Below are 15,201 nucleotides of genomic sequence, written 5' to 3'. Positions count from 1 at the left end.
ATGGCAGGCATCATATATGTGAGGCTATGATTCTAGTTGAATCCCTACATATTACAGATGAGGAAACCAGGAACCAAGTAGGTCACAAAAGTAGAAAGTAGCATAACTGGGATTTGATGCTGGGTCATGTGGTTCCATAGCCAGTGCACACCACACTGAACTATACTGCTTTCTTGCTGGGAGCAAGGATGAGTCCAGTCTTTTTTTTTTTTTTTTTTAGTGAGGCAATTGGGGTTAAGTGACTTGCCCAGGGTCACACAGTTAGTAAGTGTTAAGTGTCTGAGGCCGGATTTGAACTCAGGTACTCCTGACTCTAGGGCCCGTGCTCTATCCACTGCGCCACCTAGCTGCCCCGAGTCCAGTCTTTGACAAGGTGAGCCTGAGGGTCATCCAGGACAATTGGGAAGAAAGAGGAAATGTCTGGTTGATGGTTAGAAGTCCTGGATGGAAGCTCAGGAGAGAAATCAGGGCTGGAGATACATGTTTAAAATGCTAACCTCCAGCACTGTGGTAATTGCCATTCTGTCAAATACGACTGCCCTTTGGGGCCAAATCATGTGACCACACATGTTTTTACTTTTTAATTATTTATAGTGCATAGTTTAAAGTGGTGTTAATACAGCCTAATGACTTGGGGCGATTGAATCAAAGAGAAAAAAAGATTCAAGTTCTACTTGGCGGATTTCTAATAGACTTCTCTAATGTTTACAGCTAAACAGAAGTGCAATCTTACCCTGCTTTCTAATAGACAACAATGCTCTTTAAATCTTCTGAGACCCCAAAGGTACCAGCTCATTCTTTCTTTCAAGAGACAAAATGAGCCCAATAAATGTTGTTCCTGGCACAGAGAAAACTTGGAGTTTGTTAGTGATATGTTCTGTACTCTGAGATTTCCCGACAACACTTCCCTGTCACCCTCTTGTGATCTTGGGTAAGCTAGCTAGCCCATATTATCTAACAGCAAATTCAAACATAGCATTAATTTTGTTCAGCCAGATAGTTCTATGTTATCCAAAACAAAATCCAAATAATATTATAGTTGGTGAGATGATTTTAAGACTTTCCCCTAGCTAAGAGAGACCCTTAGGTTGTTAGTTTAAAGCAGATTCTAGCCTCTCATCTTTCAATGGAAAAGCCCGAGGATTTTTCTAATGTTAATATAAAATATTAAAAGCACAGTTTGGTTTTGGATCTTTGGCAGTACTCCTTGCATCCTTGTGGATAAATTTACCTTTTCTTAAGGTTTCCTGGCAACTTGGGCTCTTACAGTTGGGGAGTAGGGGTGAGGCCCATTAGTGACAATGGATTTTGTTTTTCAAAAAAACATTTCAAGCTATTCTTCCCCCTGCCAAGAACTGAGCAAAGATCACTTCAAATCAGAGTGAAGGATAGAATTTTAGAGTGAAAGATACCAGGGGCAGCCAGATGGTGCAGTGGTTAAAGCACCGGCCCTGGATTCAGGAGTACCTGAGTTCAAATCTAGCCTCAGACACTTGACACTTACTAGCTGTGTGACCCTGGACAAGTCACTTAACCCCCATTGCCTGCAAAAAAAAAAAAAAAAAAGAAAGAAAAAGAAAAAAAAGAAAGATACCAGATAGTCAAGCCCTTCATTTTACATATAAGAAAACTGAATGTTAGAGAAGTTAAATGACTTGCCCAAGGTCACACAGATGGTAGAAATTGTCTTCTGGTTCTCAATCCAGTTTTCTTTTCACTATAATTGCCTGCTTTTCTGTATGCCCATTAGGTGCAAAAACATTGGTCATGGTGCTCTAAAGGATGTAAAATAGCATAGGCTGTTTGTCCTCATGTCTATACATACATGAAAAGTTAACTACCAGGTACTGGGGTAGTATGATGAATGAAAGATACAGAGGATGCGTCATAAAACTTCAGAGGAGGGAGCTATTCCTGTGGGAAGGGTTTTCATTGTGAGTAGAGTGGGGTGATCAGATCTTTGCCCTAGGAAATCCAAATCCAGAAGGTGGAGAGAACACTTTCAGTATTTCAGCATTGTGGAAACAAAAGAATTTAATGATCAGTAAGCATTTGTTAAAATAGGAACCTACCATATGCTTCTTTTGAACAGTTACTTCCTCTTTCACCATTATTCCATGACAGCCTCCCCAGCAACAGACCCACAGTATCCTGGTGGAGAAAGTTGATTTGAGGGCACACTTCATGCCCATTACCCTCAAAGCTGTTCGTGTTGTCCCTGAAAAAAAAAATGGCTAGTTACAGTGGTGGTGGTCACCGATGGAAAGTAACCAGTAGATGTCACATAAGCACAAAATAGATGTGTTTGAACACTGTGTGGATATACCCTGAGTCACCTTCTTTTCATTGTCAAAGTGTCTACTTGCAGTGGTTGAGAACCTGAATGACAGAGTCATAGAATGTGCTTAGGGACCTAAAAGATCACCTAATCTTTGACTACCATATTTGTCACTGTACCTCTCTGCATATTTTTCCTTGTGGATGTTCATTCAATCTCTTTCAAAATGTGTGTGGTTTTAAGTGGTACACTACTTTCTAAGAGTCAGGGATGAAAATAAGAACCTATATCTTTCTATTCATGATATGTTGAACAGGTCAGAGACTGGAGCCAGCTCATACTGTGAGGACAAATTGTGAAATCTTCAGTGTGAACATTTACATCTGAGAAATCAACAAATACTATAAATCATAGCTTGATTTATTATTTTTTTGGTTGTCTAGACTTCATCAAGTGATGTAGAAAATATTAATAATGCAGATTGTGAAAATGGGTACCTTGATTTGCTTGAATCCCCCCTCCCCCAATTGTCCAGGTAATCAGAACAATTGTATAAGGACTGGCTTCATTGGCTAACACATCAACAATCCTTTATGTGACCAAGAGTAAACCTAGCTAGACATTCAGTAACTCTGAAGCCAATCAAAGACTTTTCTGACTGCAAGATATATGGATATGCACTTTATCTTCAGTTATAATCCTTTTTCTTTTTGAAGAGATCTCCTTACAGAGATCTTGATTTGAACTGCCTATCACCAAGAGTGCCTTCTGGTTTGTGTATCAAAGGCCACATCCTCCACTCTTGGAATTCCTCACAAACACCCCTCCCTTTGGGAGTGGCCCTTTCTAAACCCACCTTTCCTCCAAATTCCTTACCTGTCTTTGTTTAAACAATATATACACCCTTAAAATCTATTGCATGGTGTTCTACTGCACAATAGGCTGAACAGCATCCATGATCATGCTAGATTTTCTTCCCTGCTTAATAAAACCTTCATTTTAATTTTTACAGGCATTGTCTTTCTCTAGTTTCCCTCTCTTTTAGGAAGAAGGGGATTTAAATCTCAGGAACTGGCTTTTGTTTTCTCTGTTCTCCTGTCTTCCCCTTTGGGGAACTAAGATCCATTTAACTAAGGTCCATTTAAGAGAGCATTTGCCTCCATTTACAAGATTAAAGTTAAAAGTTCCTTATATACATTTTTTTTCCTAGACAGCTGGTTGTTAAACATTTACCAGCAAACCAATGGCTTCAGTGTTGGTATCTGTGAAATGACGGGGTGGAATATGGTGATCTATGAGCTGGAGAAGGAAATGGCAAAGCACTCTACTATCTTTCCCAAGAATACCCCAAATGGGGTTACAACAAGTCAGACATGACTGAAATGACTGAACAACAACAACAAAAAAGTCCCATCCAACTCTAAATCTATAATCCTTCCCCACAGGCCAATTGGGATTTGGGGAACTCTGTTAAATGTGGGGAAACAGCAACTAGAAAACAGTAGGGTCTCCTAGGACAGAAGTGCAAATAAACTGTGATGATCCTGAATGCTTCCATCAGATTAAAATACTATTGGGATAACAAAAATAAATAAGTACAATAGAACACAGACAATGTTAATATATGGCTTTCTAAGTCAATAGACAGGGCTCCTCATATACAGTTTAGTGGCCCCAGCTTCAATTTGAGTTTGCCCCCACAGACCTAGGAGCCAAGTGTGCACCTTCCAATGAAGTTTGGGAGTTTGGACAAGTTGCTTCACTTTCCTCAATTACAAAATGAAAAGGTTAGGCTTAATCTTCTAGCTCTGAATCCTATGCCAACCCTCACTTCCAGTGGTGTTGTAAGCACTACAACCCTTAGCTCTTTGCCCTAGGGCCATGGCTCCAGAATCATCCACATGGAGCCCTAGTCAGATATGATGGCTTTGAGAAAGGTGGAAGAGGACCCCAGAGATCAAGAGATGGCAGGACGGAGTTTAGAGGAAGTGTTACCAACTGATGACATGGACTTTCACATCTTTTGCTATCCCTTCTCTAAATGGTAGCACCAAATCATAGGCTTCTCACAGGGAACCCAGAGTAAAAATAGCAATAGGTTAGTTCTCTCAGGTTTGGATAGTTAACTAAAACAAATGATAAGGGCATTAGAGGCAGAAAGGTTGCTGAGCAGTAGCCAGGCTTTTTATTTGTGTTAACAGAACAATTAAACCTTTGGATCTATCCCTTTATAGGCAGATTAAGAAGACTTTAGGGGATCTATTCATACCCGTCACCAAGCATTTGAATTTCACACTGCAAAAACTCTTTAGATTTATGGTCTCCCTATCTGCAAGACATTCTTGTTTTAATAGTAGAGTTATGTGTAGTCCCAATACCATCAAGATTAAATAGGAAAGGATTTCTGGCACAAAATTTTGTTAATGTCAGGACAAAACATAAAACTTAGGTGTAATAAATTGACATTTGTCTCAAGACACAGACATACTGATTTACACAGGGCGAAATTATCCTTGAACCACACACCTGGGCATCATCGGACTCCACCTTCCAAGTGGCAATTTTTATATTTATATTCAGCAGCAGTGAACCCTGAGGAGAACCATCTGGCATTGAAAGTGCAGAATAGGCCCAGGATGGAGAATATTTATATGATGCAAAGATCAATAACCCTGAAAACAATGAAAATAGAAAAGAAAAAAATACAGCACACCTCCTACCCCCATTCCTATTTTGGCACAACCCACTGCTTCCTCTTTTCTGTCTCTGTCATCTCTTCAGGTGCATTATGTATTTTTACCCATTTAATGTATGTTCCATTCCTTGAAATAGCAGAATTTTTCTATAGGTGCTAAATTCTTGTAAGCTAGATTAGTGTTTAGAGAAAACTCTTAGAGCAGAGATACTGATATCTCTACCTATATCAACACCCTCTCACCTCTCACCTCCCTAAATTCTAATAATGGCTGCTGCCTGGTACCTTGGGCAGCTAGCTGATGCAGTAGAGTGCCAGGCCTGGAGTCAGGAAGACTCATCTTCCTGAGTTCAAATCCAGCCTCATATGCTTACTAGCTGTGTGACCCTGAGAAGTCACTGAACCCTGTGTGCCCCAGTTTCCTCATCTGCGAAATGAGCTGGAGAAAGAAATGCCAAAACCAGTCTAGTATCTTTACCAAGAAAACCCCAAAAGGTTCACAAAGAGTCCGACACAACTCAACAACAACAATAGCAATACCTGTTACCTCTAAGATCAAATACAAAATCCTCTGTTTGGCATTTAAATCTCTTTATAACATGGTGTCTTCCTTCCTTTTCTGTCTTCTTATACTTTATGCCCTTCCAAATACTCTGCAGGCCTGATGCACTGGCCTTCTTACTGTTTCTTTGAACCCAACACTCTCTTTATCTTTCCACTGGCAGCCCCTTATTCCTGCAATGCACACTCTCCTTACTTCTGCCTCTTGGTTTTTCTATCTTCAAGATGCAACTCAAGTCCTGCCTTCAGCAGGAGTTATTTCCTGGTCGCTCTAATTGCCAGTGCCTTTCTCTCTAAGATTACCTTCCATTTACTCTCTAATTATTTACATGAAAACATGGATTGTTTTTAGGATTTGGGGGAAGGGGATTGCTTTTTTTTTTATCCCTAGTGCTTAGCACAATGCCTAACATATAGTATTTCACAAACTTGTTGACTGACTGACCATCTCTATGAGAAGAAAGGAGATACTGCACACTGGATAGAGCAACTGGCCCATGATAATTGATGTTGTAACATAAGGATGTTTATTATTTATTTATTTATTTTGGCAGGGCAATGAGGGTTAAGTGACTTGCCCAGGGTCACACAGCTAGTAAGTGTCAAGTGTCTGAAGCAGGATTTTAACTCAGGTCTTCCTAAATCCAGGGCTGCTGCTTTATCCACTGTGCCACCTAGCTGCCCCCAAGGAGTTCTATTATAAATCTGTTATATAAATATTATATAAAATAACTATTATAAGATATGTGACCAGCTATCACCAAACACAAAATATCAAGACAGGAAAACCAGTAATTCACAGGTGTGGAGTGCTTTAAAATGAAGAGATCTTACAGGTCATTGAGACATTCACATTTTGTTGTTGTTGTTCAGTCATGTTTCAGTTGTGTTCAACTCTTCATGACCCCATTTGGGGTTTTCTTGGAAAAGACATTGGAATGATTTGCCATTTCCTTCTAAAGCTTATTTTACAGATGAGGAAACTGAGGCAAACAGGATTAGTGACTTGCCTATGTTAAGGGCTAAAATTCTAGCCAAACTGTCCAAAACATCCAATGAGTGGTCGCCAACAAACCACAAGCTTTAGCAAGAGTTAAACCTCTAAGCATCCACTAAGGAGAACAAGAACTTGGCAAAGAGAGAGAAAAAGGCCCAGACTCCTATCTACCAAAGGGAGAGCACACTTCTAGCTCCGCTCTCCACCAGAGTCCAAAGGAAAAAGCGCGAGACTGAGCGCCAGTCTCTTCCCTCCTCCTCCCACCAGTCCGCGTCACCTCCTGACCCCTGAAGAAAAGACTCCTGGTCTTGCCCCCAAAGACCCCCGCCCCATGGGCAGAACTCCTCCACAGTTAGTATCCAGCAGGTGGCGTCATTCCAATCGTTACACCTAGGGTTAGACTGATGTGGGGTGGGTTTAATTGATCAGATTGATCATGAGTTGTCCCAAAGAATTACAAGACTCAGTGACTCACTTTCCCAAGTTTTATTGCAATAATGTAAGTGACCACAGGGAGGGCACATGCCATGGAGGTGTCTCTCAAATAGGGAAAAGAAAGACAGTTATATTTATAGGATGGATAAATTGATTATCAGTCTCATTATAATAATCTCCACCTTAGGGAGGTACAGAAGAGGGCTTAGGTTAATTTGGACTTCCTGGGATCCCAAGCCAACTCCTGAGGTGGGCACCTTTTTCTGTGGAGGTGTATTTTGGGGGTTTACATGTCATAAGGTGAATCTGGGGACAAATTTGGCCTTTTCTGCGCATGTTACCTCAACTTGCCAAGGTCAGAGTGTCCCTGTGTTTTTCATTCCCAGGCCTTGTTTCTGGATATTAACATTTATCAATTAGGATTTCTATAACCTGTCTCTATGTTTCTGTTGTAGTTAGGGTCTCTGTGACCTGCCTCTTTATGTTCTTGTTATGAGTGGTGATTAATGTGAGTAACAAGAACCTAGGCCCTGACTTGTATTAATGAAGGCCCAAATCTTAAGTTATCCATTAATCCCTTTCAGATCTGGGGCCTGTAAATTATAGCCCCTCTTGGAGCTCAGATCTAAATTAGAGCTCTGGTCTTAGGTTTTTCTGTTAATACCTTTTAGGTACTATTGATAGGTTATCTGTTAACCCTTTTAACCTCCTCCATCAAGATGATTAGTAAATGTCCGAGACCAGATTTGAACTCAGGTCTTCCTGCCTCTAGGCACAGCACTCTATCCACTATGCCACCAAGCTGACCCACATTTTACAGATAAGGAAACTGAGGCCAAGGGTTTCAATGGCTTGCTTAAGGCCAATTGACTGATTACTAGGGAGAGTTGGGGCCTTCTTGCCAAGTCTTCTGATTCTCACTCCAGTGTCATTTCCACTCAGAATTTGTCAGCATTTGAGCTGAGGTCTGCTGAAAGTTATACTCCATATTACTATGCAAAGAAAACAACTCAACACTGCTAATAGATTAAGGGGTAAGATGTTTAACCCACTTAAGAGAACAAACTGTCTTTAAGACAGTGTCTTTAAGCAGGAGAGAGTTGCTAATTACCTCTTCATGAAAGTGGGCCCAGCAGAAGCTCTATTTATATACATTTTCTTAGCATTTGATTTATAGTAGGCACTCTTGTGATTAAATATATATATATATGCATATATTTATTTTTAAAACCTTAATTTTTGTTTAAAGAAGTAGCCATCCTACCAATTGAACAGACAGAAGAGACATCTAATCCTGTCTGTGACAGTTAATAAGGAAGCGCCTGATATAAAATTAGGAATAGCCTAAGCTTGAGTATCTAATGGCAAATCACCGAGAAAGGGAAAAATGATCTTGCTGTAGTGGAAAGGACCTGAGTTCAAATCTTGAATCTGCCACTTAGTATGGGAATTTCTGTTTTCTCATCTATAAAATGAAGGGGCTGGACTAGATCATTTCTAAGGTTTCCTACAGCTAGAAATCTATGATTCTCTGAAAGAATATTGGACTTGATTTCGAATCCTATCTCTAACATTTACTAGTTACATGACCTCGGGCAAGTCACTTAACCTTTCCTAGACCCACATATAGATTACTGATCATGTGACTCACTATTAGAAAACTTGAGTCATCCCTTAGGAGCATAGAATTTAGTAATAGAAGGGGCTTTGGAGACTATCTTATTCATACCCCTTATTTTATGGCTATAATGGGGAGGTGGGGGGGGCGGGGACTTTGATTCTTGGTAATGCTGCTGAAGGCTCAGGCTCCTAGTTGTGATGGAGAAGATTGTCAGACTGGAAGCATGCTTATTCCAGGTAAGTTAAAGGTGGCATTCTAACTAAGCCTAGGGAAGTCAGGATTAGGTTAAGCAGTAATAGATAATAGGCAAGAATTACTAAGATTGTGCCCAATTTGTAGACATTTATATTTCTTTAAATCTTGTTCTAATTGGTGTCATCTATTTATTGACTGTTATTGGTAATAATCACTGATGCTTATGATTAGATGTGTGCAGGGGTGTGCTAGATCTAGCTCAAACAAACTCAAGAATGATGATTATTAAATTTTCAAAGTGAGCATTTAAACCTCAGAAATTGACCAATGCTAAAAAAATTGGGGCTTGATTTATTGTTTTTTATTGTTTAGATTTAAGAAAGTGATGGAGAAAATATTAATAGCAGAAATTACATTTAAAAGGGTGTTATGCAGGGGTTTTTTTGGCGGGTGCAATGAGGGTTAAGTGACTTGCTCAGGGTCATACAGCTAGTAAGTGTCAAATGTCTGAGGCTAGATTTGAACTTAGGTCCTCCTGAATCCAGGGCAGGTGCTTTATCCACTGTACCACCTATCTGTCTTTTTTGGGGGGTGCTGTATATTTTCAAGGAGTTTTTATTAACACATCCTTGGATGCATGCCACTTTACATATACCATCCCATCCACCTTTCCAGCTAGTCAGTCAGCAAGCATTTATTAAATTCTTACTATTGTGATGTTTAAAATCTAAATGTGGGTTCTAATCTGCCCTGCCCCCAGGTTTTTTTAGGGGGGAAGCTGGCTAAAATCACTGATAAATTCAGCAAGCTTTTAATGATTTATTAAAATGTATTAGAAGTTAGTGGAGAGAGAGAGAGAGAGAAAGATTGAGAACAGATTCCTTATAGTATAGCATGGAAAATTCTAGCTTAGATCTATTCAGTATAGCCAGAGAGAAAAAAACCTTCCTTTCCTAGCAGCCCACATGAAGTTCTGCCACCAAGCCTATGTCCGAACGAAAAGAGGGGTCCTCCTGTTCTCTGTCTTTCGCCAAGCCAGTTCTTCCATGAAAAGAGACCCACTTCAGTGAGTGAGCCTCCACTTCCTAGTTCCTGTCTCCCTCCCCAAAAGCTAATTGGTTGAGAGTGGTCTCCTGTTGACATCAGTAGTCCACAGCCTCTGAGAACAACACATCACTCAGGGCCAGCCAGATATGGTCTCCATCCACTCACCCTTAAGTAGGTTCTCACCCAATTCAACCAATTCCAAATCAGTCCTCAGGTGGGACCCCTGGGCATCTGCCAAATCCCATTATTTTATCACACTATGTACCAATCACTATGATAAGCACGGGGGGGGGGGGGGGGGGCAAAAAAAATAGTCCCTGACTTCAAGTAGTTGATATTTTAATAGGGGAGGCAAAATGTAAAATTTGTACATATAAGATATGTACAGTATAATTCCCAGGTAATCTTATAGGGAAGGTCCTAGCAGTTGAGGGGTAGAGGGGATAAGGAAATACAAAGGAAAGGCTTATTATAGAAGGTAAGATTTGAACTGAGACCTCAAAGAAGCTGGGGAAGCCAGGAGGCAGAGGTCAGGAAAGAAGGAGCAGTTCAAGCATGGGGGAAAGCCAATGAAAAGGTAGCATCATATTGGTATTCCAAGCAAGAAGGCCAGTGTCGCTGGATTTTAGAGTCCATGGAAGGGTAAAGTATGTTAGAACACTGAAAAGGTAGAAAGGAACTAGGTTGTGGAGAGCTTTAAAAGTTAAATAGGGGGCAGCTAGGTGGCGCAGTGGATAGAGCACCAGCCCTGGAGTCAGGAGGACCTCAGTTCAAATCTGCCCTCAGATACTTAACACTTAACTAGCTGTGTGACCCTGGGCAAGCCACTTAACCCCAATTGCCTCACCAAAAAAAAAAAGTTAAACAGGATTTTATGTTTGATCCTGGAGATAATAGGGAGCCACTGAACTTTATTGAGTGAAGAATGTATGTGAAATGCTAAGGCCTGTGCTTTAGGAAAATCACTTTGACAGTGAAGCAGAGAATGGATTGTAGTAGAGAGAGAATAACCAGGAAAATATCACAACAGTTTCAGACATCAGAGTTGGCACCAGGGCAATGGTAGTGTGAAGATCAAAAACAAAAACAAAAAAACACAACAGGACTTGAAATAGAATGGATATATAGGTGAGGAGTCAAGGGTACCAGTCAAGGTTGACAAGGTTGTCAAGGTTGACAGTCTGAGTAACTGGTGGGATAGTGGTGACTTTGACAGTAATATAGGTTTGGAAGAGGGAAAGTTTCAATTGGGGAAATGTTTTAGGCATGTTGAATTTGAGATAGGTATGGGACTTCTAGTTTAAGATGTCTGAGAGGCACTTGTTGATTCAAAACTATAGCTCAGGAGAGAGGTTAGAGCTGGATATAGATCTGGGAATCATCTGCACAGAGATGATCATTGAACCTATGAGATTTGGTGAAATCACCCAGAAAGATAGTATAAAGGGAGAAGAGAAGAGGGCCAAGGACAGAGCCTTGGGAGAAACACACAGTTAGCAGGTTTAACCTGGCTGGAGATCCAGCATCATAGACTTAGAAGGAGTGATCAGAAAGATATGAGGAAAACCAGGCAAGAGAAGAGGAAGTATCAAGAAGAAGATGCTTGATTGTATCCAAGGGTGCAGAGAGATAAGAAAGATGTGGATTGAGAAAAGGCCATTAGATTTAGAAATTAAGAGATCTCTGGTAACTTTGAAAAGATATGGCAATGTTGGAAGTCGGATTACAAAGAATTTGGAGTGAGAAGAGCATCTTTCTCAAGGGGTTTAGCCACAAAGGAAATGAGAGATATAGGAGGATAGCTAGAGGGGGTGGTTGCTTCAAATTAGAATTCTTTAAGGATGCTACAGCAGATATAGAGAGATTGCAAGTTAGTGAGTAGGGAAGACGAAGGGAACAATCTGCTGGTGAAGAGACAGAATGTAATCAAGGGTTCATGTAGAGAGGTTTGTCTTGTCAAAGAGAAGGGCCATCTCTTCATGTGAGACAAGGTAAAAGAGATAGTCAGGAGAGATGTATGAATGGGGTGAGATGAGGAGGAGGGAAGAAGGAGCTCTTAGCAAGTCATCTCAACTTTTTCAGTGAAATATGAGGCAAGATCTCCAACTGAGAGGGTAGAAGGAGGAGGTGGCATGGGAAGCTTGCCTCTGTGGCAAGTAAAATACAAAATTGATTAGGGAAGTGTTAAAAGGATTGCCTTTCTGTAGTGAGGACCCGATTGACATTATGTAACATAAATTTGTTCATAGTCAGAGTCACCATGCTTTTACGATTTTCACCAGCTCTGTTCAGCAGTATATGAATAGCTGTGAAGAAGGTGGATGATAGTCAAATGTCCAAACCTGAAAACTATAAAACTTCATTTCTTACAAAATATTTAATAGTTTGGACCATTCATTCATTTGTTCAGACTGTTTCCCCCCCAGTAAGTCAAAAGTAGTTACCACATAATAATGCTGCTTTCTCTCCCCATCTCCCTTGGTCTTTCTAATTTCCAGTATTTCATTAGAATTCATCTTGTTTTCATTTGACTTTTGACATAGTTTCTCTTCCTCTTTTTAAAAAGAAATACCTTGTTTTTCTTAACATCTTATTCTATTCTTATCTTCTTGCTTTCACTTTGCCATCCAGTTATATTTGTTACCATCAAACTGCTGCTCTATTTCATACTGTTTCTCACTCTTCTCCACCTCATGATATTTTAGATCGTCAATGACAATAGAATCTGGTTAAGTAGAAATGAAAGAATGACAAGAAGACATAGTCCATTATGAAAGTAGAAGTTCTCTGCTAATGAAGACTACTCCTAGAAAGCCTCCTCATCTTTTTTGTTTCTTCCCCTCCTCATTCCCTTACCTACCTTCCTTCTCTTAGATCCCACAAACACTTGACTAGAATCTCCCTCCTTTCCTGCCACTGCTAATTCACTCTTCTGTAATGCACCAGTCTTAGATATCGTCATTTCATGTGACCTTGAGCAAGCCTCCTAACTAATTGAAGCCATCTATAAAATAAGGGGATCGGATTAGTTGTCAGGAACTATTATAGCATATGTAAGTGGAGTGGCTCCTTCATGGAGTCAATTCCCCCTCATTAGAGGTTTTCTAACAAAGACTATTTAACCGCTTCTTGGGTACATTGTAGTGGGAATTCTTTGTTGGGTATGCACTGGACTAGAGGGATTGGACGTGGTTGGACTAGGTGGCTGAGGTCACTTTAAACTCTACAATGCTGTTAAATTCTGGAACTGGTTGATTTCTCAGGTCTCAACAGGTCACTTCTTGTTCTAAATCCTGTGATCCTAAATTCCTTCACTCACTGATCCCTGGATTTTACTTCAAAATCACATCTGATATTTTCCTTCATGCAAAGCAGTGCCTGGGATATGGTCAATTGGGGCAGTTGCCCTGGGGTTAGGGGACTTCTTTGGCTTGTGCTGAAGGAGTCTGAAATACAGTTTGCATCATCATGACTGTGTGTCATGTAACTGCATGTAACTAAAGCTGCTTCATTGACTGTTTATTGCACTTTCTTCCTGTAATATTTTTACCTACTAATTGCTCTTCGTGAGGTTCCCACTCTAGTCACTGTGAACAGGCTGCTGGGCTTGGAGTCAGAAGAACTTCATTTGAATCCCAACTCTGTTACTAGCTGTGTGACTATGGTCAAATCAACCTCAGTTTCCTCACCTGTCAGGTGAGGATGTTAATATTTGTACTGTCTACTTCACTGGGCAAGGAAAGTATTTTATAAAATGGAAAGCATATAGATGTGAGTTACTATTATTAGTATTAAGACTTTCTCTGTACAAAAATATAAGGGAAATTGAAAGTGAAGAAATATTCGGAAAATGAGAAAACATGTTTCCAAAACGTACTGGAAAAATAATAATAGTCAGCATTTATATATGGCTTTACATGTGTTATAGAACTGTCATTTTCATCAATGAGTTTTAATTTAATTGATGAAGTGACCATTCTCCTCATCAAGGCCATCCCTACCATATATCCCATACCCTCTCATCTTATCTAGCAGATTGCCCCTCCAATCATCTACACTTTCTCTAATCTCCAATATTGTCCTATCTACTGGATCCTTCCCTACTGGATGCCTACAAATATGTCCAAGTCTCCCACTTTATTAAAAAAAAATTTTCACTAAAGTTTACCATCCCTTCAAGCTGTATCTCTCTTCTATTTTATAACCAAATTTCTAGAAAATGCTATCTACACTTGTTGTCTCCTTTCCTTTCCTCTCTCTTGCTTTTCAGCCCATTGCAGTTTTCTTCTGACCTCATAACTCAACTGAAACTGCTCTCTCAAAAGTTAGCAAATCTGATGACCTTTTCTCAGTCCTTATCCTTCTAACTCTCCTCTGTAGCACCAACTTTTTTCAATTCCTTTGGGCTTTCTCACCATGGAACCTCCCTCCTCCATGATAACCTTTTGTTTCTCACTGGGTGGTTCTTCCTGGGCCCTCCATTTGGGGGATGGGCACAGGCCAGCCAACCTTAATTCCCTTCTTGGCTCATTCTCTGACTTTCTGGACTGACACCAAAGCCCCATCCCTTTCTATGCCCCACTCCTCCCTTTTCAGCTCCCTCTAGTGTGTTCTTTCTCCATTAGAATGTAAACTACTCAGGGGCAAGGACCTTCTTTCTTTTTGCTTGAATTTGTATCCCCAGTACTTAGCATAATGCCTGGAAAATAATAAACACTTAATAAATGCTTATTGCCTTGTTGCCTTAATGATCCTCTCTTCCTAAATAATCTCCTGTCCTTGGGTTTTCCTGACACTCTGTTTCTCCTCCTCCTACTAGTCTGACTACTCCCTCTCAATATCTTCTGCTTGTTCATCATCCATATCAAATGCCCTGGACGGCTAGGTGGCGCAGTGGATAAAGCACTGGCCCTGGATTCAGGAGTACCTGAGTTCAAATCCGGCCTCAGACACTTGATACTTACTAGCTGTGTGACCCTGGGCAAGTCACTTAACCCCCATTGCCCTGCAAAAAAAAAAAAAAGTCAAATCTCTCTCCTGAATTCTAACTGTCCACTGGACATTTTTGAATGAATTTCTCATAGGTCTCTCAAGATCAACATGTCCAAAAGAGAACTCACATCTTTCTCCTGAAACCTACCACTCTCCTGAACTTCCCTATTTCTGTTGAGGGCACCACCCTTCTTCCAGGCACCCAATTTCATAACTCCTATATCATCTTGAACTCTTAGTTTTCACCCACCCTACATGTCCAAGGAATTGCTAAATCTTGTCATTGTTTACTTCTAAAAAGATTCTCATCCCTATCAACCTTTTCTCTACTCATACAGCCACCACTCTTGTTGAGGCCCTCATCACCTCTCACTCCTTCC

At 40.4% G+C, this 15,201-nt stretch overlaps 1 long non-coding RNA gene across 1 annotated transcript in view; it reads left to right on the top strand.

Annotated features, from left to right (window-relative positions):
- LOC122742708 overlaps positions 1 to 15,201 on the top strand; it is a 140,124-nt gene that overhangs the window by 116,123 nt on the left and 8,800 nt on the right. The window lies entirely within an intron of this gene.

Source organism: Dromiciops gliroides, chromosome 2, assembly GCF_019393635.1.
Source record: "Dromiciops gliroides isolate mDroGli1 chromosome 2, mDroGli1.pri, whole genome shotgun sequence".
Classification (NCBI taxonomy): Eukaryota; Metazoa; Chordata; class Mammalia; order Microbiotheria; family Microbiotheriidae; genus Dromiciops; species Dromiciops gliroides.
This window is presented reverse-complemented; position numbering and strand designations above follow the sequence as displayed.